Below are 6,197 nucleotides of genomic sequence, written 5' to 3'. Positions count from 1 at the left end.
AGCTTGGGACTAGCTCTGTAAACCTAAGGCCCGTGATGGTTTGGGGCTACATGACCCTGAAATCCTCAGCAGAGTTTTGGGGCCAAACTTTGAAGGAGGTGGCTCAAGGAATCGGCCACCCCTTGGGCCAAGATTTGGAAGCAGAAATATGCAAATAATTGGCAGGAGATGGATCATATTCGAATGTCATGGCTCATCAAGGGCTCCCACATTTGGAACCTTGCTTGGAAGAATTGAGCCATTGTTCAGAAGCATAGTTTCTAGGAGATCCGAGATGGGAACTTTGCACGGTTTTGGGAGTATAACTGGCAGTAGGAACCAAATTTGTTTAGGGAAGGACTAACTGCTTTCAAAAATGACACTGACAACAAAGGTTTACTTATGGTAAGTGACTTTTGGGATCAGGTAAGGAACAATGGTAAATGGAGGAAGTGGAAGGATCTTGGTTATAGTGAAGAGAGTCCTTTGAAGGCCCAGGCAGAGTCTCTTGCTCTTGAATTGGAGCAAAGGAAGATTTTGGTGTCATCCTCGTCTGACCAACTAATATGGGGTCGAAACACCGAAGGAACCTTCAACCTCAAATAAGCTAAACGCATGACCCTAGGTTTCGATTATCGAAACCCTGATCAAGTTTGGAATGACCTTTGGCAGAACTCGCAATGGATAAAAATCAAGTTGTTTATGTGGTTAGTTCACCAAAAGAAAATTCTCACATGGGAGAATCTTCTTAAAAGGGGCTTTGTTGGCCCATCCAAATGTCATCTATGTGGCTTACACGAGGAGACGATGGAACATTTACTAAACCTCTGCCCCTTCACCTCTACCCTGTGGGACTAGGCGGCCTCAGTCTTTAGGCAAATTGATAGGGACAGACTCAGCATCACCGACACTTTGAAGAAATGGAGGAAACACTTCTTAGGTAATGAAATCATTAACATGGCTTGGACTCTAGTTCCTGGCTTCATCATCTGGGATGTCTGTAAAGAACGCAATGGCAGGATTTTTAAGAACAAAATAGGCTCGACCCAGGACATCATTATCCAAATTTTACCACAGCTCAAAGATACAATAGGAGCCCTTATGTGGAAAATTCCTGAGGGCCCTCCTTTGCCCGAGGATGCTCACATATTGTTGTAGTTGGGTCTCCATTCTCTGGTTCCCCAAGGCATTGTCAAGGGTGTGAGCAAAACAACTACTGGTAAAGATATTTGGCAGCCTCCTCCTCATGGTTTTTTGAAAATCAATATAGACGGGGCCTCTAAGGGCAACCCAGGGATGGCTGGATTTGGCGGTGTCATAAGAGATGAGCAGGGGCACATAAGAGATATCTTTCACAGTCATTTGGTGACTGCCACTAATAACATGGTGGAGCTTATGGCCTTAGAGCAGTGCCTGGAAATCCTGATGGAGTCAAATTTACACAACGCCATCATTGAAGCTGACTCTGAATTGGTCATTAATGCGGCCAAGAAAATGTGTAATGGAATGGCACCTGGAAAAGTGTCAAAACATTGAAGGCTCTCGTAGGACTTTCAGTGTATGCATTCCCACTTGCGAATCGAGATAACCGTCAGCTTCTTTCATGTGCGAAGAAAAGCCAATATGTTAGCTGATCGGCTAGCGAATGAATGGGTGATATGTAAGGAAAGCTATATTTGGTATGACTGGGAGTCTATACAATAATGTAAACTTTGAAACGGGAACTATAAACTCAAAATGGGAACTCTGGCCAAAAAACCCCGAAAAACATCAAAAACAGTGCTAAAAATGAAAAGTGTGTATACTGGAACGATGATTTTATTTTTTAGGGGTCAATTTTGAACATGTTTTAAAAATGGCAGTGACTACGAAATTTTCGTGCAAAATATAGCTTCAAAACGAAAGTGATGATACTGGAACAATGATTTTTTTTTTAGGGTCAATTTTCAAACTTTTTAAAAAATGCTAGTGAAACCAAATTTTTATATGCCAAACAAAGTTGTTTATGAAGAAAAAAACACATTAATGTTTTTGGTAGGATATCATTTTTCTTTCCAAAGTATAAATTCAACATGTTTTCAACCATAACATGTTAGATACAAAAGAAAAATGATTTCGGGAATCGCCCAGCCACTAGCAGGGAGGGAGGGCGAGCCGCAGGGGTGGCGCCAACCCAGGGCGCGCCACCCCAGCGGCCAGCCTGCCCACCCGACTCGTGGCTGGGAAATTCCGGGAATCGCCTATCCACTAGTTGGGCAGGCCACCGAGGTGGCGCGGCTGGTGGCTGGACGATTCCCGGAATCGCCCAGCCACCAGTAGGGCGGGCTGACGGGCGGGCAGCAGGGGTGGTGCCAGCCCAGGCCGCGCCACCGCGGCGGCCTGCCCGCCGGCCCAGGTGGTGGCTGGGCAATTCTCGTAATCGCCCAGCCACCAGCTGGGTGGGCGGGCGGGCCGCCGGGGTGGCGCAGCCCAAGCTGCGCCACCCCGGCGGCCTACCCGCCCGCTCGGCTGGTGGTTGGGTGATTCCCGGAATCGCCCAGCCACTAGCCGGGCGGGCGACTGGTGGCTGGGCGATTCTCAGAATCGCCCAGCCACTAGTCGGGTGGGCAGGCAGGCAGGCCGTCGGGGTGGCGCCAGCCCAGGCCGCGCCACCCCGGCAGCCTGCCCGGAATCGCCCAGGCACTAGCCAGGCAAGCAGGAGGGTCGTTGGGGTGGCGCCAGCCCAGGCCGTGCCACCCCGGCGGCCTGCCCACCAGCCCCGGTGATGGCTGGGTGATTCCCGGAATCGCCCAACCATCAGCCAGGTAGGCGGCTGGTGGTTGGCCGATTCACGGAATTGCGCAACCACGAGCCGGGCGGGCGGGCGGGCCACCAGGGTGGTGCCAGCCAAGGCCGTGCCACCCCGGCGGCGCGCCCGCCCGCCTGGATGGTGGCTGGGTGATTCGCGCCACCCCGGCGGCCGCCCTGCCCGCCTGGCTGGTGGCTGGGCGATTTCGGGCGAAATCGCCCAGCCACTAGCTGCCCGCGCCCGCCCGTCCAACTGGTGGCTAGGTGATTCTAGGAATCACCCAGCCACCAGCCGGGCGCCCAACTGGTGGGAATCAACCAGCCTCCCGCCCGGCGGGTGGCTGGGTGATTCCCGGAATCACCGAGACATCAGCCAGGTGGGTGGCTGGGTGATCCCGGAATCACCCAGCCACCAGTCGGGTGGGCAGCTGGAGGTTGGGTGATTCTCGGAATCATCGAGCCATCAGCCGGTCTTGCCTGGCGCCACCCTGGTGGCCCGTCCGCCAGCCTAGCTGGTGGTTGGGCGATTTCGCCGCCCGCCCGGCTGGTGGTTGGGCGATTCCGAGAATTGCCCCAGCCACCAACCAGGCGGGAGGGCGGGCCGCAGGGTGGGCGCCACCCCGGCGGCCCGCCCGCCGGCCCGGCGGGAATCACCCAGCCATCGCCCGGATGGTGGCTGGGTGATTACGGGAATCACCCAACCACCAGCCGGGGAATCACGCAGCCATAAGAAGGGCGGCCGCCTGGTGGCTGGGTGATCCCGGAATCACCCAGCCACCAACCGCCCACCCGGCTGGTGGCTAGGTGATTCCGGGAATCACCCAGCCACTAGCTGACTGGGTGATTCTGGGATCACCCAGCCACCAGCCGCCTGTGTGATTCCCACCAGTCGAGCGCCCGACTGGTGGCTAGGTAATTTCGAGAATCACCCAGCAACTAGGCGGCTGCCTCGCTGGTGGCTGGGTGATTCCCAGAATCATTCCTGGAATCACCCAACCACCCATTCTGGGAATCACCTAGCCACCAAGCGATTACTGGCTGGGTGATTCCGGGAATCACCCAGCCACCAGCCGGGCAGACGCCTGGTGGCTGGGTGATTCCATGAATCACCCCGCCTGCGGCCGCCTGGTGGCTGGGTGATTCCATGAATCACCCCGCCTGCGGCCGCCTGGTGGCTGGGTGATTCCGGGAATCATCCAGTCACCAGGCAGCCACCCCGGAATCACCCAGCCACCAACCGGGCGGATGCCTGGTGGCTGGGTGATTCCCGGAATCACCCAGTCACCAGGGGGCCGCCTGGTGGCTGGGTGATTCCGGGAATAATCCAGTCACCAGGCAGCCGCCCCGGAATCAACCAGCCACCAGCTGGGCGAACGCCTGGTGGCTGGGTGATCACCCAGTCACCAGGCGGCCGGGTGGTGGCTGGGTGATTCCCGGAATCACAGGGCGAGCGGGCGAGCGGGCGGGCCAGCGGGGTGGCGCCACCCCAGGCCGCGCCACCCTAGGCTGGGCTAGCGCCACCCCGGCGGCCCGTCCGCCCCCCCTGTTGGTGGCTGGGTGATTCCCGTCGGGCAAGCGGCTGCTGGCTGGGTGATTCCTGTCGGGCGAGCGGCTGCTGGCTGGGTGATTCCCGTCGGGCGGGCGGCTGCTGGCTGGGTGATTCCGGGAATCACCCAGCCACCTGTTGGGCGGGCGGCTGTTGACTGGGTGATTCCGGGAATCACCCAACCACCTGTTGGGCGGGCGAGTGAGCCGCCGCGGTGGCGCGACTTGGGCTAGCACCACGCCGGTGGCCCGCCCGGCTGGTGGCTGGGCGATTCCCCAGAATCGCCCAGGCGGCTGGGAATCGCCCAGCCACCAGCCGAGCGGGTCATTGGGTTGGTCGCGCCACCCCGGCGGCCCACCCGCCGGCCCAGCTGGGGGCTGGGTGATTCTTGGAATCACCCAGCCACCAGGTGGCTACCCCGGTGGTGGTTGTGTGATTCCAGGAATCACCCAGCCACCAGGCGGTGGCTGGGTGATTCCGAAATCACCCAGCAACCAGGCGAATCACCCAGCCACCAGGCGGTCGGCTGCTTGGTGGCTGGGTGATTCCCGGAATCACCCAACCACAGCGCGGAATCACCCAACCACCGCCCGCGCAGTGGTTGGGTGATTCCGGGAATCACCCAGCCAACAGGCGGCCGTAGGCTGGGTGATTCCCGGAATCACCCAGCAACCAGGCGGCCGCCGAGCTGGTGGCTTGGTGATTCCCGGAATCACTTCCGGGAATCATCCAACCAGCAACTAGGTAGCTGCCTAGTGGCTCGGTGATTCCGAGAATCACCCAGCCACTAGCCGAGCGGTGGCTGTGTGATTCCCGGGCGGCTGGTGGCTGGGTGATTCTCTAAATCACCTAGCCACCAGCCGGGTGCCCGGCTGGTTGGAATCACCCAGCCACCAGCCTCCCGCCCGGCTGGTGGCTGGGTGATTCCCGGAATCACCCAGGCGGCTAGTGGCTGGGTGATTCCCGGAACCACCTAGCCACCAGCCGGGTGTGCGGCCAGTGACTGGGTGATTCTCGAAATCACCCAGCCACCCACCCTGCTGGTGGCTAGGTGATGATTCCCGGAATCACCTAGCCACCAGCCGGGCGGGCGGGTAGGCCGCTAGGGTGGCGCGGCCTGGGCTGGCGCCACCACGGTCCCGGCGGCCCGCCCGTCTGCCCGGCTAGTGGCTGGGCGATTCTAGGAATCGCCCAGCCACCAGTGATTCCGGGAATCGCCCAGCCACCAGCCACCCGCCCGACGGCCACCACGGTCCCGGCGGCCCGCCCGTCTGCCCGGCTAGTGGCTGGGCGATTCCCGGAATCGCCCAGCCACCAGCCACCCGCCCGACGGGAATCAGCGAGCCACCAACCGAGCGGTTGCCTGGTGGCTTGGTGATTTCTCGAATCACCCAACCACCAGCCGGATAGCCGCTTGGTGGCTAGGTGATTCCCAGAATCACCCATCCACCAGCGGGGCGGTGCCGGGAATCACCCAGCCACCAGTTGGGTGACCGCCTGGTGGCTGGGTGATTCCGGGAATCACCTAGTTCCCGCCGGGCGGGCGGCTGGTGGCTCGGTGATTCCAGGAATCACCCAGCCACCAGCGGGGCGGGCGGGCGGGCCGCCGAGGTGGGTGCGCCCGCCCGCCCGGCGGGGAATCACCCAGCCACCAGGTAGCTGCCCAATTGGTGGCTGGGTGATTCTGGGAATCACCCAGCCACCAGGCGGCCGCCCGGTTGGTGGCTGGTTGATTCCAGGAATCACCTAGCCACCAGGCGGCCGCCCAGCTGATGGCTGGGTGGTTCCCAGAATCACCCAGCCACCAGTCGAGAATCACCCAGCCACTGCCTGGCTGGTGGCTGGGTGATTCTGGGAATCACCTAGCCACCAAGCAGCCGCCTGG

This window comes from Pinus tabuliformis, chromosome 6 (assembly GCF_031772625.1).
Source record: "Pinus tabuliformis cultivar Carrire ecotype Pingquan chromosome 6, CPIR1, whole genome shotgun sequence".
Taxonomy (NCBI): Eukaryota; Viridiplantae; Streptophyta; class Pinopsida; order Pinales; family Pinaceae; genus Pinus; species Pinus tabuliformis.
The sequence above is the reverse complement of the archived record's forward strand: the minus strand, read 5'-3'. Positions refer to the sequence as shown.